Here is a 25,120-nt window from a genome sequence, read left to right as displayed (position 1 = left end):
GCCAACCGGTTTGACGCCGGCCGCGGCTTCAATCGGCGCCGCAAGTGACCGACGCGTTTCCGTTTGAAAAGGTGTTCCTTGATCGTTGGACCGGAGCGCAGATAAGAACGCCGAGCGGGGCGAGCGCCCTCGGCTTTTGGTCGATCTCTCTCCCTCCCTCGCTCCGATCGGGTCCCGGACCCGGACGTGTCCGGAAATAAAGGAGTTCTCGGGCGGGCCCCGGCCGTGTTTATACGGGCCGGTGCGTCGGGACGTCGCGCGCGGACCACCGAGCCCGTCGGTCTGGCCTCGGGCGGGATCAAGATGGCGGCGACGCGTGGCCGGCGAACTGGGGCCGGCTTCAGAAGCGGCCGGGCGTCCGGCTCGTCTGAGGCCGTGCTATTTGAAAGGCCGCAAATCCACTTTTGGTACGGCGACCGATCGGCGAGCCGGCGCGTAGCGGCTCATCCGGCCGGAGCGGCGCCAGGACAGGAGCCGAGGCCCGGCCGCTTTTGGCACCGATCGGCGCCGCGAGGACGGGAAACTTGTCCGAGACGCTCTCGCGGTGTCGGCGGGGCCGCCTGTCGCAGAGTTCCCCGAAGAAGACATCTGCTTTGCGAATGTCGACGCAGCTCCGCAAGCCACTTGGGGAGGGGCGGGGGCGGGGCGGGGGGCGGCTGTCAAAAGCTCCAATACGAAAAGCCGTGTCAGAAATGGTGGCTTGTATTGACCTCGTCACTCAAGTATTCCCATCGCCCCCCCCCACCCCCCCCAAATTCTGATCCCCGACGCCACGCGCTTCTACCTGACCGTTGGACGTGAATGATTAGCCTCTCTTAGCATCTGAAAAGCTACGTAAACCACATACGCGATCCTAATTCGGGATGTCGATTGACGAGCTGGGAAGGCCAATCGTCTCGTTTTGGGATCCTTTGGTGCGGAAGGATTGTCGTCGTCGTCATTTGATGGACATCCGACGCCATTCCCAAGCCGTCAATTGCATTGCCAGCGATGGGCCGGACGCTTTGACTTGAGTCCTTATCTCGGAGCCGTCGACATCGCGGCCATCTGGCCGTCACGTTAGCGTTCCGACACCACCGGGATCCGCTTGCTTGATGAGTTTAGACTTGTTTGCCGAACGCCAGGTGTCATGCCCGAGATGATAGCCGCAACTGACAAACAAGCCCGCGCGTGCGCGCAGGCGTGAATTTGACGAGTTAACAGCGGGTCACCGTGGAGGGAAAATTCCCCGACGCGGACTTCAAATAACCTTTGGACTTCAAATGTGATGAGCGACAAAAGGAATGAGGGTTTTTTTTTCGTTTTGTTTTTCAGCCTGACGCGCGCTTCATTTTGCAGCCGGCGTTCTGTTGACTTTTCGGACGGCCGATGCTTCCCCGCGTGCTCGCGTTGACTTTGCATGTCATGTTCCAAAGGTTTCATCGACTTCTGCGATACGGCGGCCTGCCGTCGCGACGCTGCGCTTCTTCCCCGGGCGATGCCAAAATGGCGGCCGAGCGCGGGCGCGCCCCTTTTCTCGACCGAGCTGCAGTAGGACGCCTCCCCGTCGGCGTGAATACGGAGCGCCGGCGCCCTTTTGTCAATTCGTTCGCGAGCGGGTTCCGGGCGGAGCCGTCAAAGTCCGTCCCCAAAGGTTTTTGTCGCGGAAGGGAGTTGCGCTCGCTGAACTTGAGGCAAGGGATCCAAGTTCCGTCACGCCGTCGGCACCGACCTCTGCATTCCCGGCCTGTGCCGGCAGCCGAGCGGAAATGGCAAAATCTCGCACGCGAACACGTGCGGCCGCCGATCCGCTTACGGCGATTAGACACGGGCGACCGGGATTATGACGTGGAAAGTGGTCCGACTCGCGGGTTTCTTCGGCGGCGGGAAAGAGAAGCCGCGCCGAGGGAGGGCCGGCCGCGCGCCTCGCGACGACGTTCCGATCAACGGGGCGGCGCTCTCGAAACGAGTCGCGGAAAGGCGCCGAGCGCAACCCCGCGGCGCTGCCGGGTGACTCATCTTTCCGCCGCTCGGGTCGGCCGGAGTTCTTCCTCGCAGGAGCGCTTCAACTGACACCGACTTGGCTCGCGGGCAGCAAAAGCAATTAAGAGAGTTGCGACAGCCTGTCATTAGCGCCTCGCCCACGCCTCGCCTATCGTCTCCCTCGGTCGGCGCGGGCCCCGTTTCCGCCGCCTAGTTGAACGGCGGCGCGCCTGAAATGCATTTCAGAACAAAAAGATACAGCGGCCGCCGTTGTTGCAAAAAACCCCCCCGCAGGCTTGGCGCCGCGCGTCGCGCTCTTGTTTGTCGCTGAACAGGGAGGATGCGGCGCCGGTTGAAATTTGTTCGGCTTTTCGAGCCATCTGAAATACTTGATTGAGGATTGCAAGTTTTGGCTCCCAGTCGTCAGTTGAGGCAAAATGCAGCGACACTGTTGATTCGCCTCCTTTTGCGCTCAAAGTTGCAGTGCAGCCACGCTCTGGAAAGGAAGAAGGGTTGTTGCCCTTCCGCATTTCAAATCTCGTTGAACAAACAAACCATGGAAGGCATTTCGCACGTCTCGGCGTGTTGTCCGGCAACTGCGATGGCGAGCTGGGAGCATGAAGGGCCTCGAGGAATGAATCGCTTTGACACAGCATCCTCATCTCTCAGCATTCTCCTACAATATCCGCACGAGTCCCCCCCCCCCCCCCCCCCGTTGCGACCTTCCCTGCCCGACGGCATGATTGAATGCTATTGTATTTGGCTGATGAGGAAACGCCGGCGCGGCCTTCGGGGTGCCGATAGGGGGCCGCGGGGCGACAACGGGGGCTCCCTGCGCCGAACGCGCCGTCCCCGGCGTTCGGCGGCAGGCCCCGAGCGGGCGGATCACCTTTCCGGCAGAAGCGGGAAGTGAGAATCGGAGGCTTCCGGCTCCCCTCCGCGTGGCCCTTCCTACATGGGAGGCGACTCAAACCAGGCGTGTGTGTTTTTTGCCGAAACCATTTCCGAATTGACGGACGGCGCGACCGCTGGCGTTGGACTCCCGCTTGGCCCGGCCCCGCCCCGCCTCCGTCGGTCTCCTTCCAAAAAGAAACTCGACACTTGCCGGACATCCGCGGAGCGCAATCGAAGGGAGGGCGCCTTCGCACCGAGACGTGTCGACTCGCGGTCCGAGGCTTCGACCCGGAGACGAGGCCTCTTTCGTTGCGAGGCGCCGGGATGTCAAGGGTACGTTCCGCGGGGGCGGGAGGAAGTTCTGCACCCGCACGTTGCTTTGTTCCGTCATTCCAACATCTGCGCTCCCGCACAAAAAGGCGACAAAGCCGTTTGGCCGTAGGCCGGGTCTTTCGGCGCTTCCACTTAGCGGCGCGTTCTTCTCGCGGCCGCAATGCAAACGCGCATTCGACCGGCGGCGGGAAGCGGAAGAAACGAAGCGCCAAACGGGAAGTTGAAAGCCACCCAAATTCACGGGACGGCACGTCGCTCGTCTTTGCGTCATTGCGATGACGATCGCGCAGCGCGAAGGAGGGGGCGGCCGTTCGGCCCGCCGCGCGGGGCGAAAATGACACGGCGGCGCCCGAGGGCTCGCCCGTCAAAACGCCAAAGACCCGAGACCGGCGTTCCCCTTTTGTTTGAATGGCCTTCTCGTCGGAGGACCAGCACGTACTTGGGAGTCATTAAAAGAAGCACAAACGCGCTCCTGTTGAGCAGCCTCGCATGTAAACACGACGGCGCGCCTCGACAAGGATGCGCATTCCTGCGGCGTGTGGCCAGGAAATAACCAGGGGGGAAAAAAACCCAACAACAACTCCCCCCCCCCCCCTTCACCCTTTGTGTACAGGCGCAGATCCGCGTTGGCCTCACACGTCAGCCGCGCCGGTGCGTACGTCGCTCCTTCAGAGAGACAGACAGGCAAGCCGTTGTCTTTTCTCGTCCCGCTCGTCTTCAACGAGAACTCCTCCAAGCTGACGTGGGCCACGTTGCCGCAAATTGGATTGCATTGCGCAATTACGGGAGCGGGTCCCGAGCTCCGCGAACGGGCGGAAGCTATCGCTCGGGCGCTTCACTTGATCCGCAGCTTCCGACAACCTGTGCACCCCCCCCCCCCCCAACAATTCGGCCCCCCAAAGGCCAGCCACGTGGAATTCGCTGGCTGCGGCTCCGCCCGGCCTGAAAAAGCCATTGCAAGCCTGACGGTTTGCCTCGCGGTGGCCATTGCGCCGTTTCCGGGGGGGTTCCATCCAAAGCGAACGCGAACCGAGCATCCCCGACAGGCGCCGTCGGATCGTCGTCATGGCTCGTAGGAGTAGCGCGGCGGTGAAACCGGACGCGGCTCTGCGCCGCCGTTGGCTCCCCCCATTTCCAACAAGCCGATGAGCGGCAGTTTCTTCAAGTGCAAGTGCGTGCCCCCCCCCCCTCCCCTCTTCCGAGACCGACGGCGACTGAATGGAAAATGGGGGATACTTCCCGCTGCCCCGACGGCGCGGCGCTCCTTGAGAGCCGGTCCTCCCTTTCGCGGCCGCCCGACGTCGCTTTTGCCCACGCGTAGCGGCGAGCTTTCTGATTTGAAGCCGTCTGGAGACAAAGCAAAGGCGGCGACCGGAGCCTCCTTGTTATCTGGCGCGTCGGCTCCCTCCAGCAGTGCCCGCAGGGCGGCGTCGGCACGGGAACGACGGCTCGGTCGAGGCGGCGCGCATTCCTGGCGACTGACGCGCCGCCGCGCGCAGAAGGATTAGCGAGCGCGTCGGCGTTCCCGAGCGCGGGCCGGCTCGCGAGCGCCGTCCCCACGGCAACGGGAAGCGCAAGCGAGCGCGATTTCGCCACCGACCGGTTCCGCAGAGGCTCGGCGGCGTTGCTTGTGCAAGGAGGGGTCACGCCGGGGGCAAACGTCACGCTTGACATCGGCTGTGGCGCGAGGTGAGTCCCTCCCCCCGCCGCCGCAGGCGCAGGCGCAGGCGCAATCGTCACCAAGAGGTATTTCCCGGAGGCCGCGGCCGGCCGGGGGCGACGGCGCTCCGGCGAGGCCCGGGCTGAGCTCTCAAAGGCGCGCCCGATGGAAAACAGATGCGGCTTCACGGAGCCTTTCGCGGCGTCCGAGCTACGTGGGTCCCCGGCGGTCCGGCCCCGCCCGCCGCCGTGCCTTTTGCCATCTTCTTCCCCATGGCCGGCGGAGACGGGACCGAACATAGAACAACAATGGAGCAAACGTTCAAACGTCACCCGCCCGAGGTCCGCCCCTCCGGCGGGCTCCTCCCGAGCCGGCGGTCGTCCCGAGGCGTCTCCTTGGTCAAAGGTCACGCGTTTACGGCGTCATACTTTCCATCGCCGCCGCAGCCCGGCATTTCCCGCAGTAGGACGTCGACATTTTCCACCCTGGTGCGTCGCGGTCCGTTGGTCAGAACGTTTGCCGCGCTGACGAGGAAGTGGGCTTTATTTTCATTGCGACGGCTCACGGGGATGCCGGCCTTTTTCTTTTTGGGACGTGAGCGCGCCACGCTTACTTCCGTGGCTTCGGCGCGTTGCGCGGCGGCGTGGGAAGTGGGCCGCACTTCCTGACCCCGCGCGCTACGCCGCCGTATGCCCCCCCCCCCCCCCCCCCACTCCCCGACGGAGGAATGCTCGGCGCCTTTTGTTTTAACCTCCGCGCCACTCGTGAGGTTGAGAGCAACTTTTTTGCATACTATAGAATGATGGCTCCCCTGGCACTTTGCCCCCCTATTCTCCTGCCCGGGGTTGCTCCCAAACAGGATTTGTGGGCAGAGCCCCCCCCCCCCCCCCCACCATCTTTTAAATCACTTCAAGCGACACTGAAGCCTTTTTCTTTTTTTTTGCACCCCTGAGCGGGCACCCAAACGAGTGGCATCACAAGGCTTTGGAGATTTCAAGACCATCTACCCCCCCCCCCCTTTTTATTTTATTTTTTATGTTTAAGGCCAAAACAAAAGGCGGCGGGCCCACTGAAGCGCATCTCGGCTGGTGGGCTGAATGGAGGGGCCCCTTTCATGGTTGTTTATGAGCACCCCTCTTGAAAAACACACATGCAAATCTCCCGAGGGCTGCTCTGTCCCGGGGGGGGGGGGGGGGCGGCATTCTCGCCCCGCTCCTCTCTCTCTCTTTCCGCTTCGTCCCCACTTGATGCATTTCCAGCCAATGCACTGGAAGCGGCCGATCCGTCCTTTGTTTGCGGGGCGCCGTTGTTTTGTTTTGTCGGCGTTACGTAAGAACGAGCGGGCCAAACATCATTAAAAAAGCTCCACGCGGCACGACCGAGGAGCCGCGTCGCAAAGAAACGAGGCCGTCCGAGAGGGCCGACGCCACTTTTGCGTCGGCGAAGCGTGACGATCGCGCGGCGGCGCGACTTGCGCGTCGTGCTGACAAAAAGCGAGAAAGTCAAAGAGGAGTGAAAATGGCTGCGATGGCTGCCACGCAACCGCTGAGGATGTCAAAGTTTGGCCAACGGTGCGCAAACCGAAACAAGCTTTTGTTGCTTTGGTTCAAAGTGTCTCGAATGGATATCGGATGATGAGTACGCGACGCCGTCGCTAGCCGGAGGGGGGCGGCGGCCGTTTCTTGGAAGACGGCAACTTTTTGCTTGAAAATCCCGCCGCGGCACCTCCGGCAAAAAAAGGCGGTCGGTCGCCCAAAGGGAGACGTGTCTTTTTTTGTCCTCCCAATGGAAAGTTTCCCAGCCGAGCTGCCAAACGGCAACGGCCGACGCGCTCGCAACGAAGCAAACTTGCGAGTCATCCACCCCGCGAGGGCAATCGCGGCGCTCGTCAGCGAGGCTTTTTCGCCGGCTGCCGCCATCGCGCTCGACGGCTACGCGTTTGACGGACGGGCGGGAATGTTTTGCAACGGCGGCCCGTTCCTCCGCCGTTCTTAAGCAAACGTCCTGTTTTTACGGCCTTGGCACGTCACCGAGCACACGAGGCTGCCCTTCCGCCTCGTGACGCGCACGCACGCACACGCTCTAGCTTTTATGAGCCCCCCCCCCCCAAGGAAGTGAGGTCGCTTTGTCGGCGGGCACAGGCATGCGCGAATCCTATTACGGTGTTGACCGCAATCCGTTCCGGGATTCGGCTCCATTTGTTTGCGCCGAGAAGAAATTGTTTCTGTAAAAAATGCAGCGGTACCTTCTTTGACCCCGACGTTTCGGTGACGAAATTCTCCGTCTTCCCCAAACACCGCGTTGGGGCGCGACCGCCGAGGGAGCCGGCGGATCCCGGACGCCTCGTCCCCCGGTCGGCCCCCTCCGCCGCCGGCTTCTCGTCTTCTCCCGCCAATCTGAATGGAAACGCTCGAGGAGCCCGCGTGCGCGACTGCGCCGCGGGGCTTTTTGGCCGCGCCGTTGCAGCGCGATCATCCCCGTGCGCGAGTTGAGCACATACACGCGAAGCGAGTGAGGAAGGCCTGCGGATGTTGACGATAGCTTGAGCCTGCCGGGGGCTAGGCGAGGCGAGATGATGAGCTGTCAGTCCCAAGAAAAAAAAACCACGTAAAGCGGAGACCGGAGGGGACGGCGCGCGTCCGCCGCCACGGCTCCACCTGCCCGACGTTTCCCGCGGCGCCGTCGGCGGGCGTAATCCCCGACGCGGCCCGTGTTTACGCTTGTCTTTTGAGGCGGCTGCGCGTGCTTCGCGTCTGACGCGCCGCTTCCGCTCCACTCGCGCCTCGGGCTGGCTCCAGGGCGTCCTCCCGAGTCCGCCACCCGCGTCCTCCCCGAAGCGCAACTCGCGCAGAGCCGTTCCATCGGCCGGAGGCTTTGTGCATTTCGCGGCTTCCCGCCCGGTTGTTGCCGAACACTCTCGGCTGTTTATTCAACAGAAAAAACGCGGCGATGCAAAATGAAAACACTTGCGAGGAGCGCGGGGGCTCCGGCTAACCGTCGCGGCTTCCGCAGCACGGAGCCACGCCATTTGACGCCGCTGGCAGCGTACGAGAAGGGCGCGTGCCCGTCGCACAGAAACGGGGGGGGGGGGGGCTTTTTAAATCCCATTTTCAAAGTCCGACCAGGGCTTTGTGCCGGGACGGCGGCGTAAGAGCGCCTCGTCGTCACGTTTTTCAAGCCTCCCGCTATGTTGCTGCCGAGGTTTTTAAGACTCCAAAAATCAGCGGTTTGAAGATGCCAAATGCGCGTCGGAAGCGGGGGGGAGAGAGGCCACTCAATCAAAGTACTTCTCCGCCTCATTTTGGAGCAGAAACGGCGCATCGCGAGCGCTCGGGTCCTGTGCCGAGACCGGGCAAAATCCGCCCGTCGCCGAAAATGGCGGCGGGGCCGAGTCGCGGCTCTCCCGGTCGAACGGCGGCGCCGAGATGGCAAACGCCAGAGCCGCGTCTCGTTCCCCCGCGAACCGGATGAGACTTGCCGACGTTCGCACGGGCGGGTCCTTTGTTCTCAGCGAGTGACTCAGCAAATTCCACCTTTTACCTTTTACCTCTCTTGGATGACTGCTCGTCAAAGGCCCCCGCTACTTTTTCATAGACCCAAACCACCTCACGGCCATCGGCGGCCAACCTCAAATGGCAGTTTCCTGATGTATGGGAGGAGGTGTTCTTTTTTTTCTTCCCGTCGACTTGTTTTCTCCCGCTTCCGCGAAGGTGCCGCCCGCTTGGAGGAATGGCTCCGAGCGGCAGCAATTCGGATATTTTCACCCTCGTTTGAATATGGCGCCGCATGTTGAGCGGCGCCGGGAGAACCCGCCGGAAAAGGAAGCGCCGACGGCGGCCGTCATGCCAGAGTTGACCTCGGCAAAGGCCTTGCCCCTTTTTGTCGTGTTCGATTGAAGCTCCGCCGTCGGATGTGACGTTGAGGACATCCACCCTGGGCCGGCGTGGCATTTCCGTCTCTGAGCCCTCGTCGCCAGGCGCCGCCGAGCGCTCGGCGTTTTGGAAGCGGCTCCCGTTCGGGCCTCCTCTCCGTTTCTAATGAGGAGAGGCATCCGCCGTTGCCGTTGATCGCGAGGGACGCGTTGCGGACGTTTCAAAAGCTTTCGTGCCTTTGCCACTCGCTTCTGCTCGCTTTGAACCAAACGATTGAACGGGAGTCTGCCAGAAGGTGTCCGTGTTATTGGGGTCAAGCACGCCGCTTGCCGTCCGCAGGGGGAGGCGGGCCCGGGGGACGGCCGTCGCTCGCCGCCGCCGCTTGAACGTGAAGTCGGCGGGTGACGCCGTGTCTCTCTTGCGTCCGCAGGGAGGGGATCCGAATTCCGGGAAGCGGCCCTCGCCCCTCCGTGGTCGGCGCAGATGCGACGGCGAGTACGTCCGCTCGCACCGTCCTCCCTTGAAAGCGCTCTTCAATTCAACTCGGCTTGACGTCGCGCCGACTTCCCCGCTGGGCCTTTTTCGAGCCGCAGCCTCGGAGCGACGCGCCGAGACGCTCGCCAAAGACGCTCAAAGCGTCGTCCCGACGCGGAAGACCTTCGAACGAGCGGTGGCCTCCATTTGGACAAAGGCGTACGAAACCCTCCGATAAGCGGCGCCGGTCACGCGTCACGCCGGGGGCCGCGCCCCCCTCTCGCCGCCTCGATTGACTGGACGGAACTCGGCGTTTGGGGGCCGGATACGGGGATGAATTGTTGACGGCGGCGGTCCGGCCCGTGCCCCTTCTGCTCCCCCGCGCTTACCCCTTCCGACATGCCGTTGACTCATCTCCACGGCGACGGGGAAGGAATTTGTTTTCTCCCAGCGACCACTCAGAGGGAGGGGGGGGGGGGTGCAAAACGTGACCGGAAAGTACCCGTGCTCCTCAACCGTGTGGGGAAAGCAGGCTTGGGCGGACTCGCCGCGCGACACGTTGCTCGTCGCCGATGCTCTCTACGCAAATCGTTAAGCTCGACGCAAACGTATCTCACGTTCACGGGCGCCGCATTTGGCAACGGGAAAAACGGCCGCCGTCTTTGTCCGCGGGCGGTCGCGGAGCACGCATCGCCAAACGAGCACGCGCGCTCGCGGTCGCGCCCAAATGCGTTCGGCCGCCGCGCATGCGTTTGGAACCCGGCGGGAAGTCGGAGTACCCGGAGAAAAGCCGCACGGGCAGGCGCGGGAAGAACACGCAAGCTCGGCGCGGGAACCGAACCCGTCGCTCCCCGTGAAAAAAAATCTAATAAACCACGACGACAAAACAATCGAGCGTTGAAGTGGGTGAGCTTTTCTTCTGCCCGCGCTGTTCTTCTCCACAATGACCCCGCATTTGCGCTCGTTTCAACGAGTTTGAATCGGGACGCTCGTTTGGCCCACTCCACGTCTCCGATTCCTTCACCGAAACTAGCCGGCCTGTCAGAGAAGGTTGTTCCCCGCGGAAAAGGCAAACAAAAAAGCCGAGGTGAACGTTCGGATGTGAAGAAGTGATTACCCGTATTACCCGATTTTGAAGATGGTGGGTTGTTTTTGTTTAGTTTTTTTGCACAATGTCTCTCGGTGATGTCACGTTGGCCGTTCCAACAGGAAAAAAGCTTGGGCCAGCCTGCCATTTGGGGCGACTCTTGTCACGTTGCGACCGCATTCCCCATAAATTGGCGCACGGCGGTCACGGTTGTTGCCTCGCCGCAAAGCTATCTGCAAAGGCCTCCTTTCCGACTCCGTCTTCGGGCCTGTCCCCGCACGGCGAGTCATTTCTTGCAATTCTTGCACAGGCTGTGCGGAAGCGCCCCCCCCCGCCAACACGGCCTGCACGTATCAACAGGCAAGTGTTGTTTGTTTGCGCTTTCGGCCTCCGCCGCGCGCATGTCGTTCGCGCATGTGGCCTACTTGTCCCCCTGGAGAAGGTTCGGCGCCGCGCGTCCCCATCTTACCGCCGAGCGGATCCGACCGGCACGTCGGGTTCCGCCGCGCCCCGGCCAGCCGCGGCCACGTCCTTTCATTCGGCGTTTCCTCGTCTCGCTCTCTCCGGACGAAAATCAGAAAACTATTAAGTGCGCCGAGTGCAAGTCGGGCCAGTCCGGGCCTGCGTGTGAATCACTAAACATTGCGATTGTGTGGAATCAGCGGTGGGTGATGAAATCCTCAGTGAGCTGCCGGCTTCTGGGACCACACGAGATGCGCACCCAAGTTGGACACGTTCGGGGGGGGGGGGGGGGGAGCAAGCAAACAAAAGAAAAAGTCGATTTTGCAATCCAACGGATTCCTTTTTCTCATCGGCTGCATCCTGCGCGCAAGCGGCGAGCGTCAAATTGGATTTTGTCCAAAAGCCCGGCGCCACGCGCTTTGACGTTCCGCTCAAGCTTGAACGGATCCGACAACGAAAGAAGTCAAAGCGTTTGCTGCGACACGGGCCTTTGCCCCGCGGCCATGCCCGCCTTTCGTCTCCCTTTGGTGACTTTTTGGCTGAGGCGTGCGCTTTTGAAATCGAAACGTATCCGCGCTCACGTCGGCTGAGCCCGCCGCGCGACGGTGCGCCGACGCGCGGAACTACGATTCCGACGGCGCCGTCTCGAACGTCACTCGGCAGGCTTCTTCCCGGTTCGCGAGAGGAGAGACTCCGCCCTTGCGCCGGGAGGACGTTGCCGGCTACGCGACGTTAGCCGCGTCCTTGCCCCTGAGCCTCGCCGCGAGCTCTCCGCCAAGGTTCCGCGCCGTCCTACGAACGACGTGAAAGGACCGCCGCGGGAAAAGCAACAAAAAAGAAAAGAAAAGAAAAAAAATCAATGCTCCAGAAGGTTTTTCCAAATAACGCGCAACGGTCTTCGTTTTCAAGCCGCTACGATTTGCCTACGCCGGTCGGGAGGCTTGGCCCCGCGCCGCCATCTGGGTGGTCCTCACGGCCGGCTTGTCCGTAATCCTCCCGTCCCATAAATCAGTGTCCGGACTCGGGACGGGAGCTGATGCTGCGTGACCGGCGGAGCGGGGCGGAGGGGGGCGCAGGCGCTAAGCCGAGGGAGGCCGCGATCGCTCGATGGCCCCGGCCGCACGTCAGCTCCGCGCGCCGTCTTTCAAACTTTTGGCAAACGGCCCCGGCCGATGAGCCGTCATTAACGGTGCCGGTCGCTGTTCTCGCGCCTCCGATCGCGGGACGCGCGCTCGGAACTGGGGCTCATTTGGGCAAGTCCCCTCGAGTAGAAACGCGACAAGCTGCGAGCTGCGGAATTTCGGCTTCAACTCAAAATGGCCGCCTTCCTCTTCAATTTCAGGCGGGAATCCTTGACGCCGTTTTGCGCATCCCGTGATCAGAAAGACGTCTTTCCGTCGACTCTTTCATTTTGTCGAACTTGCCGGGTCGGGTTGACGGTTCACTTCACAAAGCTGAGCCGAGCGAGTTTTCAGCTATGTTTAGACCCCGATCAAGGCGATTCTTCTTTTTTTTGTTCGATGAGTAATAAAGAGCAATTCCGAGAGGGCTTTGCCGCCGCCGCGGCGCTCAGGCCCAAATAGGGTCTTTGTTCATGATGAAAGCCGCGTCGGCGGCACCTCTCGCGCGGAGGATGAGGAGGGACGATGTCGTCTGGCCGCCGCGCGGCCTCTCCGCTGAGCTTTTATCTCGGCGAGCCGCCTCCCCGAGAGCGCCGGGACCGCCGGCGTCCGTCACGACGCGACTCCTATTCGGAATAATGACGGGCAATTGCGGACGGACAAGTGCGGCCCGATACAAAAGGAGCAAAAGATGAAAGGGCCCGATGGAAGGCAAGGAAGCCTTTTGGACATGCGCGCAGCCGAGCGGGGCTCCGCGGCGAGTTTGACCCTCGGCCGCCGCCGCGCCGGAACGCAATTTGTTCCTTTGTTTGCCGAGATCACAGCCGTGTATTTATTTCCTCTTTTTTTTTTGCTTTTTGGACCTCCACGCCTCCGTTTTCATTTTCTCCATTTCCTGCGCAACCCTCGCTGAGTGCAATTTAGTTGGATGAGCAGGTGGTCTTCCCTGAGCTGCTTGGCGTCTGGGGCTTTCAGGCCGGGATTAGGGGCGGGCGTCGGAAGGGGGGGGGCAGACGGAGGAGAAAGCTCCGGCGCGGGTCCGACCCCGGCGCCCCCCCCCGCCGGCCCGAACCGCGCCGAGCGCGCGTTGAAAGAGTTCTTTTGCGGCGCACCCCGGATGGCTTTTGCGCGGCGCAAGGTCTTGGGCCAGACAGCCGCGGAGGGCGACGCGTCGTCGCCGTCTTCGGCGTTTCGCTCCGTTGGAAAACGCTGCGCTCTTCGCTTCACCGAAGAAGACATTGTCCGCCCAAACGCCCGCGGCGGTGTCGCACGGGCCAACGACGAGCTCGTCAAATCCCGATCGACTCGCCGGGTAACGACGAATGTTTTGCCGCCCCTCATCCCCCGTGTACTTTTTTGTTTGGGGGGGGGGGGGGCCAGGAAGAACTTTCCAGCTGAAGTGTTCACAGCCGAGGTGTCACGGGGTGTCGCTTAATTGGCAACTTGTGGTAAATGCAGATATGCTCCACCATGCGTAGCGTCCTCAATGGGCCGTCGCACTCTTTGCCTTTTTGAAATCGTCCTTTTAATTGGCCGCGCGGTCACAGTCCCTCGCCTGAACAAAAACCGTCCTCTGTGCTTACCTGCATGTGGCCCATTGGACTCGGAGGTCGCGGCGGGGGAGGGGGGGGGCGAAAAGCTCCCGTTTTGCCGGCCTCAAACCAGATGTTTTGTTCGGGGTCTCCGTCTTTGTCGACGGCAGACTCTGCGGGATGTCGGAAGATGCCGGGGCACGATGAACGAGGCTTATCCGTCGCCGAGTTTTTGACACGCAAGGCGACTCGACCGAGTTGTTCTCGACGGGCGAGCTGCCGTTTCTTTTTGCTTTGCCTCGTGAGCGCAGACCGAAGCGAACCCGAACCGCATCACGCTTTGGCAAAAAAGAGGCTTCACGCCGTGCATTTCCTTTCCCGGTGGAGGTCTACTGTCAAAATAAACATCAAATCAAGAGAATTTCACCGAGCGAGCGCAAAGTCGAGCCTGTCGGTGCGCAATCTCTCTCGTGTTGGCGCCGGGCGGCCGAGGCGGGCTCACCCGCTCGAGCGCCAATCCGGCCTCCCGTCCGTGACGCGGTCAGAACGCAGGTGACCGCTGTATTTCTTTTTTTTAAATGAAGGCCACGATAACGCTGTGCGATTCCATACTTGCACGAAGCCTCCTGCCCCCAATTATTTGTTGACCTTGCACGCCGCTTCCGATCTGGGAAATTTCCATGACGGAAGATGACCCGGCTTCCTTGAAGAGTCATGCTTGCTTTCAACACCTTTTCACCATTCTGAGGCGGATCTGTCAGTGAGCTGACGCGTACGCCCTCAGCCAGAAACCCCCCCCCCCCCCCCCCGCCCTGAAATCCGGCCCGCCGGCTCGGGCGGCTCCAGCAACGCTTCCGACTGGGCTGCATCAGCCGTCCTCGGCGGTGCTGCGATCCCACCGCGGGGTGTACGTGACTGTGGCTCAGGCTCGCGCTACACTTGAATTCCGCCCCCCCCCTCACTCCTCGCTCCCCAGCACCAACCCCGCCCCCGCCCCCGCCCCGCCCCCCCGCCTTCCTGTTAACCACAATGGGAAACATGTGCTTACTCTGTGCAGGGTACGGGCCCACCATGGGAGAGAGGCTGTTTACCTTGACTCCAAAACTAACAATCGGCAGCTCCTGCGGGCACCGGCGCTCGCTGCCTCTCGATGGCCCGAAAGGGGAAGGCAAAAAAAAAAAGAAAAAAAGAATGACAGACAATTCATCGGCTTCATTTTGTTGCCGACAAGATAATAACCCTCGGCCGTTGTTGCTCAATATAACTGTCGGTTGGCTTGTCAGCCGGTAAAATTTGCCACTTGCTTTTCTTTTCTTTGACCCCCCCACCCAAGGCCGGGAAGCGCGTGGTCATTTGTGCCGTCATTTTACGATCCCCTCCAATTTCCATTCCAAACTGGAATTTGCAGCCCGGCCGACCCCGACGGTTGCGCGTACCCGCTTCCGCTCAGAACGCCCGCCACGACCTCCCTCGGCCTTTTGACTTGAACTGGAGTTGACGGGATCCTGACGGCTCATCGTTGGGGGGTCAAAACGCGATGACCTCCGAGGCTCCGAGGACACCGGGTCCTAGGCTTAGGATTTTGCCAAGCGCCGTGACGGCCAAGACCGCGGCGATTGGTGGATAAGCACTTTTCATTTTTGCCGGTTGCTCGGTGCCGATGTTGTCCGGCGGCGCCGAGCCTCGTTGAAGTTTGCTCTCGTACTTCCTCCGGCGCTCCGGATTTCACAAAGTTCGACGGCGGCAAGGTTTTTACGCGGTGGCTGAGAACTCTCCGACCGCTGAGCGAGCGTACGCATTAGGAATAGTCATTGGCAAACGCACGCCGACCGGTGAGGCGAGCTCAAAAAGGTTGCTTTAAGATTTGAGGCCTGGATTAAGATTGGCTCGGGTACGGTCTCAAGACGAGCTTCGAGTTCCGGGCCGGTTTTCAAGCGAGGGTTAGGGCTTCAACTGGGCTTTTGCGTATCAAGCGTCCAGCCCTTCGCAGTTGACCTTTGAAGCCGGGGCGATGTTGTCACGGCTGAAAGTTCGGCTTGGTTCCGGCCTGGCCATTTCGAGCTTCCCTCTGAGAATTTCAATCCGCTGTCTGCTTCCCAAAAAGTCCAGTTTGGAGGCAAGTTTGGAAGACTCGAGTTGTTCCTTGGGTGACGATATGCACCTTGGGTTTGCGCTATTTCTGAGAGTGGACCGCTACTCTCGAAAGCGAGACAAAGTCTGCGTTTCCCCCCCGCGCTCGGTAACCCGAACGGAAGGTGAATCATTTTGCATTCCTGCCAAAGACACGCGGAGCGAGTCGCTGCAAGCGCCTCATTCCACCGCGCCGCTCATGGAATAGCGGCCGGCCGAGCCCGGCTTGAAAGCGGGCCTACTGATCGGCTTTGACAAAGGAAAGAAACGGGTGGCCTTTACTCGCGCGCTCGTCGTCTTCGCCGGCGGAGCTCTCGCTTCGGTCCCGGACGGCGAAGACCAAGAAGGCGAGGCGCGGGCCCACTTTTCTAACGCTCGCTTGCGCATTTTCCGTGGCGGCAGCTTTATCGTGAGCTCACGGAGCATCGGAAATCATCTCAAAGTATCGAAGCGGTCGCCGGCAATGGAGCTCCGAAGCTTCGCTTCTTCTCATTTTGCCGATCGCGCGCCACTTCCGTCCGAGGAGATCGGGAGCGTTCGAGCCCGTTTGTCTGTTTTTGGGCCGACTCCCGAGCGCGTCCGGACTCACGTCGGAACGGTTCGGCCACCGCGCCGGCGGTGGCGGGGCTGCGAGCGAGTGTTTTTAGCCTTTCAAAGCCAGGAGATGATTTGACGTCGGGGCGTCCAAAGTGCGGCTTTCGCGCCGGGGCTGAGCTTCGGCGCGCGTGGCTTCCGATCAGAGTTTTGCTGGCGGCCCGGAAAGCGTGCATCTCGGGAAGGATTATGCTTTCGATCCACAGTATCTTTTGCGACCGGATTTTGAAGATTTGAAGCCCGGGTTCGAGTTTCAAACAAAGGCGACGCTTTTTCCGACGGGAAGTTCTCAGATTCGGCGTCCGCATCGCCGGGGAAACGGCGCCCGACTTCCCGAGGAAACGGGCCTGAGACGGCGTGACTCAAAAGCATCGCGCCGACGGTTGACCGAGCTCGGTTCCGAGACGCGCCGCCGTGTCGCCGGGTCTCCGACGGCGACCGCGACCCGGTGAGCCGCCGCTACCGGTCCGGTCATTTGACGGCTCATCCGTACGGAGTCCCAAACGCCTCTCGTACTTTTCTAGCTTTTCATTGAATACGGGGACAAAAAAGGGGGGACAAAGACCATTCGGGCGCCGAGTCGCCAATGCGTCAAATTGCCGCAGTACAGCGCCGCCGACCGCTGAGGAGAACTTACCCGTCGTCGCTCTTATTTGTGTGTATTCATTGACGTCTTTATTTTTGCCGTGAGCGTCGGCGGCCTCCGCGAGAGCCCGACTCGCATCTCAAACGTGTTTTTGTTGTTTTTTTTCTACCCCCGAGAAGCGTGAAAGTTGACGTGTTGGCGCAGGCGACCCGATATTCATCTGCGCTTTCTCCCATTTCTCGGCCCCGGGCGGAGACGTGATCTCGAGGACTTCCCGGGCCATTTCGGCGCGTCATCTTCAGCCGGCGTTCTCCTTGTATAAACTGAGCTTTGTTGACTCCGAACAAGCGCGAGTAGCCCGCGCGACGCAGCGGCCGATCCGATCGATAGCGCGCGGTCTCGCCTCAGCGGGATGCTATGAAAGTTCGAGTCAAGACAGGAATGCGGCGGCGCGGCCGTATCGCCTTCAAACGAGCTCCGGGGAGATGCGCCGCCATCGCCCGCCGCGGCGCCGGTCACCTTCAAAGCGCCGCGATGACGGCACGTCGCGGAGGGCGCCCCGCGTACGTGCGGCGCTCGGAGCCGACGGGGACGAGCGCGCGACGGTAAATAACGGCCAAACTTGCGCGCGCGGCCGGATGCCCGCAAACAAGCCGGCGCGGCAGACGGCTCGATGGGGGAGGCGGGGCCGCGGGGGGGGCCGGCGTGCCGAGACGGCGAGGCAGGTCGGGACGCGCGCCGCTGGCTGCGCTCCCGAGGATGAGGCCGAGGGGAAACCCGGGGAGAAGGCGCGGGCGGAGGGCAAAAGGTCGCGGGTCGAAAAGCGGGCGGCGGCTTCCTTCCGATCGGGCTTTCCAGCTCCCGCTTTGCCCATCGCTCTTTTTTGGGGAGTTGACTTCCTTTTAGAAATGCAATGCCGCACGGCGTTTTTCTGATCATAAGTGCGAGTACATCGGAAAAGACCGATAGCAAAGACTGCCCGAGGGGCCTTACCGTTGCCCGTCCTCACCCGCGGTCGACCCCGGAGAACGAGCAAAATTTGCTCGTTTTTTTGCCCGACTGATTTTTATTGGATTTTTTTTGTGGGGTAGGCCTTGGTCAATCATTATTTTCTGTATTTTGTGTCTAGGATCAAGAGTAAATCCCACTTTGGACGCGGCCATCAAGCAGATGTTTCCTCCTGGCGAGGGGTCCGACAGATGCCGATGGCGTCGCCCTCAAGGTTCAGCTTCAGCTTCTCGGACGCCGACGCAGCAGGACGGGCGGAAGGATTCCGTTTCTCAGACATGATGAAACCGATCAGTCAAGCGCCCAAAAAAAGAGAAGCCAAGGCGGCGAACGCGCCGCAGGTTTGCCGCCGCCGGCCGCGACGGACGGACCGATTGTTTGATTTATTCTGCGCTGAGCCCGGATGAATGTTTTCCCGTCCGGCCATCTGCTTTTCATACTCCCGCTCCCATCGATGTCGCATCCGCCGCCTTCTCGGGCGTACGTCAACAAGCGCCGCAACCGCCAAAGGAAAATAATCAGCCCTCATTTTCCTTCTGGTACGGAGACCCAGGCCGGTTTTTAGAGCACGGTGACTGGGGTGATGGAGAGCTCTGCAAAAAAAAAAAAAAGAAAAAAGATCCCATGCTTCGATTAGCTTCTCTTCTTCGTCGCCAACCCGTCGGAGTGACTGAAACGATAACGAAACGGATGTGTCATCTGACGCTGAACTCACATGCCGCTGAGACACGAAGACAACGTTGCACAAGCGCCTCACCCCGGGAGAATATTGACAGGAAAAAAAGGACGCAAGATGATTTGAATTTGTTATTTGAACGTGAGCGGTTGAATCATTTGGTGGCAACTTACGACACCAAACGTCAAATTCTGGGAGCATCAAGTCTTGCAAAGGCTTTCTTTTTTTTTTCTCGCGTGAAATTTGGTGACCAATCTCAAATTCAAATCCGGCGGTGCGCACGACCGCCCCCCAAAATCTTCTCGCTGATGTTATTTCTTGCCCAAGCGCTTTTGTTTCCAAAATCGGGGCACGTCGACGGCATCCGTTTCCATTGCGGTCGGACTCGACGGCGATAGCGTCGGGAGCGCGTCCTATCCTCATCGTGCGTCCGGTCGCAATTGCAAATTAGCGCCCGATCATCGTTCGGACGGAATCTTCTTGGATGATCGCGGGAAGGGACGGGCTCAAAAGGAGCGGCGTGCATCGGAGCGTAAGTGGAGCGGAGCTGCCGCGGGAGATTCGAAACCACGCTGATCGTTTGCTTCGACCGGCCTCGTGACAAGTCATCCAAAATGTCACGCGGCCGACGTTTGCCGGGGGCAAGATCGGCGGCACGTGGGGAAAAGGAGGAAAAGCAAAAAAAAAAAAAAAAAAAAAAGAGGTGGGGGTCACTTGAAGGCTGGATATTTTGAAAGTCGAGCCTCATGACATCTTTATGCCCCCCCCCCCCACCCACTAGCCCCGCCACGCACGCCCAAACACGCACGCGCGCACTACGGGGGAAAGATGAGCTCTCAGTTCACTGCACTCGTATAGTCCTGAATGGAAGGGCTCAACAAAAGGTGACATCATTTTCTCAGGCTTTGATTGGCCCCCTCCGTGCCAGGGGGTGACATCATGCCACCCGCCCTCCCCAAACTCCTCCGAAGACACCCGACCGGTCAGAGCGCCCCTCTTGGATGCTGCGTCGCCGAGGCAACGGTCCCATGAAACGGGGCGGCGCTCGGCAGTATGTTCCGGCCGCCCGTCCCATAATGAGCTCGGCCGGCCTTGCCTTTTGTCGGCCAAGTAAACAATCGGGGGGGACGTGATAGAGTGAGCGCAAATGAAGGGGCGGGCACCCTTGTTGCCGCTCCCCAAAAAAAAAAAAACCCTACTCTCAACTCCCCGTTTGCAAGTCGCAGCAAGGGAGTGTCTTTTCCTTCACCCCGGTGGCACGGCAAAAGCGCGAATGACGCAAATGTACACCGAGCAAGCTGCGCTCGGAGAATGTCAACGCGTCCTGCCGTTCGTGCGTGGAAATAAAAGCTTTTGACGGCGTTTCAGCTCCATGTAAAGATCGTCGGAGCGCCTCAAACGCATGGCGAGGCCGCGTGGCTTTTGCAGCAATCCGTTCCAAAGTCCCAGCCTGTGTTTCGGAAGGACTTCTTCACATGGCGCTTGGAGAACGCAACGGACGAGGAGGTTTTTCTCCGATCGGTCGCGAAACGTCGACGTGGCCGGATGAGCGCGTCGCACGCTCATCCTTTTCCGCGGCGACGGCATTCAAATGACGCGAGCGTGAGAGGTGTCGCGAGTAGCGGGTCGAGCCCTTTGCGCCGTGAAAACGTCACCGAAAGCAAGCAAATAGTTGGCATCGATTGAGGATTTGCCGCAACAGATTGCCTTAAAACGTCGCGGCAGGACAAATCACCGTTTTCAACATGCACTTCCCCGAGCTTGAGCAGCGTGTCGGCTCAGCCCGATTGTCCAACCATAACGTAGTCTGCAAAAAAGAAAAAAAAGGCACCTTCCTTCCGCTCCGCAATACAAGGCAGCCTCATCGAAACGATGGAACCCATCCGAAACGGTTGTCGCCGTTGGAAGCGGGCGCCCGCCGTGACCCGCGCTAATAAAGCCTCCAAAGTCAAGTCGGGCAGCGCCGCCTTCACACGAGCGTCACCGTCTCGTTAATGGGGCCATAATTGCGAGTGCGCCGGGAGCCAAACCTCATCGGTTCCAAACGGCCCGCCCCGAAGCCGCCTCCGAGCAACTTCCCAAAAAGCCGAGCCGCATCTGAGGAGAAAATGACACGGTTAACCGCGCTCGCTCCTGGAGGAGCTCCAGCTGTCACGTCGAGCTTCGACGTATATTACCCGGCCGAGCACGACATGCGCGCCCGTCCCCCCCCCCCGGGCCGACACAAACTTCTTTTCCCACACGTCTTTTCCCCTTGATCCGAGTGCCCGAATCGAAGCGTCGCTTTTCCGCGGCTTCGGCGCCGCGCGGGCCGCCGCTTTGGCCCCAGCTTTTTGGCCTAACGGGTATTGGCGGGCCCCAAGGCGTCACTGGCCACGACGCCCGTCCGCTCGCCTCTGGCGGGAATCAACGTGCCGTCCCTTTTTCCCGCTGGATTTTTCACAGTCGGCAGAGGCGACAATTGATGGCGTATCAAAAGCGCTTGTCCTTCCATGTGGACAAGCGCCGTCTGTCACTCTCTCCATCCTGCCCTTAATCCCCGTTGGGGTCACCTGGCCCTTTAAGAGGGGCGGGGCTGCCACTGACAGGTGAGCGTTCGCGCGACGTCTAAAAAGCAGCGTCGCATTATGCTACGTCGGTGAATGCACTCGCTTCGTCGTCGGCATGGCCCAATGGTAAGCTACGCGTGTGCTTTTCTTTCCCAGATATGTAAAGTTGCCTTTTAGATTCGATCACGATCGCTTGCTTTGTTTGTCTGCTTTGCATTGTGTCCTTTGTGCTTTATGTTTGCCGCATCGCTATGCACTCGCAGTCGGTTAGCGTTCGCGATCGGCAATTTAAACAGCGTGGGCTCAAGTGTTGCTAGAACAGCGGTGTCTTTATTTAGCTCATTTTTGCATGGCTGTCATGTTTGTCCGGCTGCAATTTGATGTTTAAACGAAGTCAATTGCGTTGCGGCTGGGCTTCATCATGCCGGCGCTCCACTTCCGGGTTGGACCTTTGGGACTTGTAGTTCTTTTGGTCGAGTCGACTTGATATGTTTGTGTTGTATGGTTTCTTACGTTTAAAAGAATGAATAACGATGACGGTAATAATACAGAGTGAAATCATGGTTGATTAAAGTATTCATTAAATGTATTGTTAAAATAAAAGTATGAATTAATGTCAACTCGAGTTACATCCTTTTTTACGGCATTTATGTGTGCTTTAGGTTATTACCTGCTACTGCTTCTGCAACTACTTCTGTTACATCTACGACGACTACTTCTGCTGCAAAGTGCTCCAATAAATGTGTCCAGAAAGTACAGAAAGAGTGATCCTTCCATGCTGACCGACGATCCCTATTCAGAGGGCCGCGAAAAACGGAATTAACTGAACAATCCCCATTGAGTAGAGAGAGAGTGTGTGGGGGAGGGGGGGGGGAGACCAGAGCAGGCCAAAGGCACCGCTGACATCCATGGGAAATGTGCGGATCCATTCAGCGGTAATTATGGGCATCAATGCAGAGAGGCAGTGTCAAGGGGTGGGGATGGGGCGAGGCGGTGTGGGAGAGTTTGGGGAGGGCAGGACGACAGGGAGGGGGAGCGGGGGGAGGTCACACTCCAAACATAGACATCATGACAAAACGGAAAGCTGGGGACTACTTTCATTGAAGTGGATATGAGTTTGACCTTGAGACACGCATTTGGAATTTCAATGTTATCCAAGACGAGACTGAGGGAAGCAAATACACAGGCAGTTGCAGCAAAGTGGAGACTGGGGAAGCTCATCAAAGCCCCATGGAAAGTCTTTTTTTTTTTCCCCGGTCGGAGCCCGTCCCCGACGGGCCGCTTCACTCCCGGATTCGGAATTCCGTCTGAGAAAGCCACCTCAAAGGCCGGCCGACGGAGCAAATCTGGCCCAACCGCGCTGAAGAATTCTGAATGATCACTTTTAGTTTGGAAAAATCAAAAGCTAGCCCGACCCCATGCGGCTTTTCGCGACTGGCAACGAGGAAGCGTTACGTTCAAGTGATGGCTTGTAAAACGTTTCAAGGTAGATTGCCCCCATCGATTAACTGTCTTGGGGTTTTTTTTCTTTTGGGGGGGGGCGCTGTGTGTGTGTGTGTGTTTGGGGTGAAAGTGAGGTCAGGCTCGCAGGCGCTTCTTCCTCCGACGTTTGCGGGGTTTACCTTCCGAGACGTCTCATTACGCCGCTGATGAATTTCGGCAGAGGGTGTCAAGCTGTCGGCCGCGCAAAACACGTGCTCAAAAGAACAGCCAAAGGGGGGTGGGGGGGTGGTGGCGAGAGAATGGCCACACATCACCCTCTCGGTCAACAAGCTTTTGCTCATTTGACTTTGACCAAAGACGCACGGGCAGAAACGGCTCCAGCCAGGGTGACGAGAGTGCGGCAGCGTTGATTTCCATTCTTTGGAACTGACGGAAAGGAACGTGGCGGGCTCCTTTGCTTTTTGCCGATCGAACGGTCCGGGAAAGCTTGACCCGGCCCCTCTTTTTGACACGCCGCGCTTGAATTTCGTCGGCCGGCGCTTAGAGCTCGCGGCAGGGTGCGGAACAAGGAGAGGCCCCGGCGCTCATCCATCACCGCGACGGGGCAAACACGCCATCGGACGCCCGTTCCAAGTCTGCGACCGGCCGTCAAACGCTCCTTGGTCCGTCCCGGCCGACATCCCGCCGAGAGGCGGCTTCTGTCGCCTTCATCGTCAACGACGAGCCGGACCGCGAGATTCCGTCGGGGTCAAAGTTGGCCTGCGGGACATTCTCAATTGGGCCAACGGTAACGTCAACAAGAATGCCCCTTCTGCTTGGGACTTTTTCAAATGTGGGGGAGGGCAAATGAAAAATGACTGCAAACTCGCCATCTCTGCTCGACGACCGGCAGCCGCCATTGGTTGGCGGCGCAAACGCTGGCCTCGCGTGGCGTCGGGACGTTTGCCGCGCTCGCCGCTCACGTCGCAGACGTCCCCGGGGAGGCCGATTGCGGCCGCATTCTGACCAAGAGTGGAGCTCGGCGTTCTTACTTTGTGCGAGTACACAAAGGGCGTCAGAAATGATTGAGAGAAAGCGAGTGGCCTTTTTTGCTTTTGTGTTTATTTTGATGAGAGAGGAGCTGAGCACATTTATTGGGAGTCCGAAGGCAAGGGCGAGCGTGCCCTTCCTCGGTCCGCTTTTCAGTGGCGCTTCTCGTTCTCCCCCCCCCCCCCCCCTGAGAACGCGCCGGGATCGCGTGCGATGGCACTTGCGACGAGGCGATCCTCCTGAGAGGGCCGATGGGTAACCTCTCCCATGGAGCGCTCGGCCCCGGGTGACCGTAACTCGACACCGGGACAATGCCGAGGCTTTCTGCGCCGCTTAGCAGCCGCTGCTGATTTTCACGGTGTCGGTCGGCGTGAGAAAGAGGAGCCTCGCTCTCGGCCGTCTTCGCCGGCCGCGAGGTTGGCCGTCCCTGGGAGAAAAGAGCCGTCTCTTCCCTCCGCCGCGCCGCCTCCTGCTATTCTCGCCACATTTGACCCGGGGAGCGAGAGAGGCGCAACCGTCTCGGCGGCCCACCGTTTGAAGCCGTCGCCCTCCGCGCCGAGCGGCGCGCTCCGAGAGAGAGAACTCGCCGCGGCTTCCCGCCATCTCTATCGACTGAACGGGTCGACGCGGCTCCGGGAGTCCTGATCGTTGCCGGACTCGAGCGCCGCGGCCGCGCTCGTGGGCTCCCGATGCCGAAGCGCCCTCGAGCGAGACGCCGACCGCCCGGCGGCCCGCCCCTTTTGTGTCTCGCAAATACCCGGCGAGCCGCCTCCCGGTCATGATGTCATGCCTCGCGGCGCTGACAAGAATCTTATCGGCGTGCGGGGGCGGCGGCGAACGCCAAGCCGCCCATTGAGACGCCACGACGAAGCACGAGAAAAACAAAAAAGATCGGCCTCTGCAATCGGACGACATCGGGTCGAGCCGCGAGATGGAAACCCAACGTGAGCAATTTGGAGAGACGTCAATCGCTCGGTGGCCGTTCTCGTTGGCGGGCATCCGAAGAGTTGAAGCCAACCGCACCGCTGCCGCGTCGAACGACGCGACCTGCAATTCGCGGCATCCGAGTTAAGCGAGCCTAACCCGCGAGCGCCCGACTCGCCTGACTTGCGCGGCTTCGGTCGGCACTCTGTCACGCTGCGGATTGTCGTCTCTCTCTGTTCTCTGCCGCTGACGTACGGCCGGGCCCGGGTGGCGGCTGCCTTTTGCCCAAAGTCACTTTCTAACTTTTCGGAAGAAACGGGATCCCAAATGTCCTGGCGGGCGCACGCTCGGAAGGTGAAGCGGCCTAATTTTACTTCATGAGCTCTTCACTTCTCCGGCGTCCTCTGAAGGCAAAGGGGACGGTGCCATCGAGGACCCGGAAAAGTCCAAAAACAAACTGTCCCTTCAGCCAAGGGTTCAGGCAATCCTTGGATGCTGGCCAACTCCGTTCAACTGAGGCTCGCATGCTTAGATGACGTGACGCTGCAGATACACAAATGTGTGTGTGTGTGTGTGTGTGTGCAGGCGTTTGCTCTCCCCTTTCTGAGAGCAGGTTAGAACAAGTTGGAGCAGGTCTGACGGCCTCGTGAAGACTCGCTCTTCTCGCAAAGGAGTGTCGTGTGTGCGCATGCCGCCCGTGAGCATTCCACGAGCGGCTGGAGATGGGCGACCCGGGGCGGATCGCGACGATCGCCGGGGTTGTCGTGATCTTAGGGTCGGAGAC

The 25,120-nt window shown here is 60.1% G+C and overlaps 1 long non-coding RNA gene across 1 annotated transcript in view; it reads left to right on the top strand.

Annotated features, from left to right (window-relative positions):
- Window positions 1-21,560, top strand: part of LOC147192229 (uncharacterized) — a 29,546-nt gene extending 7,986 nt beyond the window's left edge. The window contains exon 2 of the long non-coding RNA XR_015103180.1: window positions 17,837-21,560. This is a non-coding gene — a long non-coding RNA (uncharacterized LOC147192229). The remainder of the gene's footprint in view (window positions 1-17,836) is intronic.
- Window positions 21,561-25,120: the final 3,560 nt, after the last annotated feature.

Source organism: Hippocampus guttulatus, chromosome 16 (genome assembly GCF_054856545.1).
Source record: "Hippocampus guttulatus isolate MCC_2025c chromosome 16, RoL_Hgut_1.0, whole genome shotgun sequence".
Taxonomy (NCBI): domain Eukaryota; kingdom Metazoa; phylum Chordata; class Actinopteri; order Syngnathiformes; family Syngnathidae; genus Hippocampus; species Hippocampus guttulatus.
Note: the sequence above shows the minus strand (reverse complement) of the source record. Positions and strands in the feature narration are given on the sequence as shown.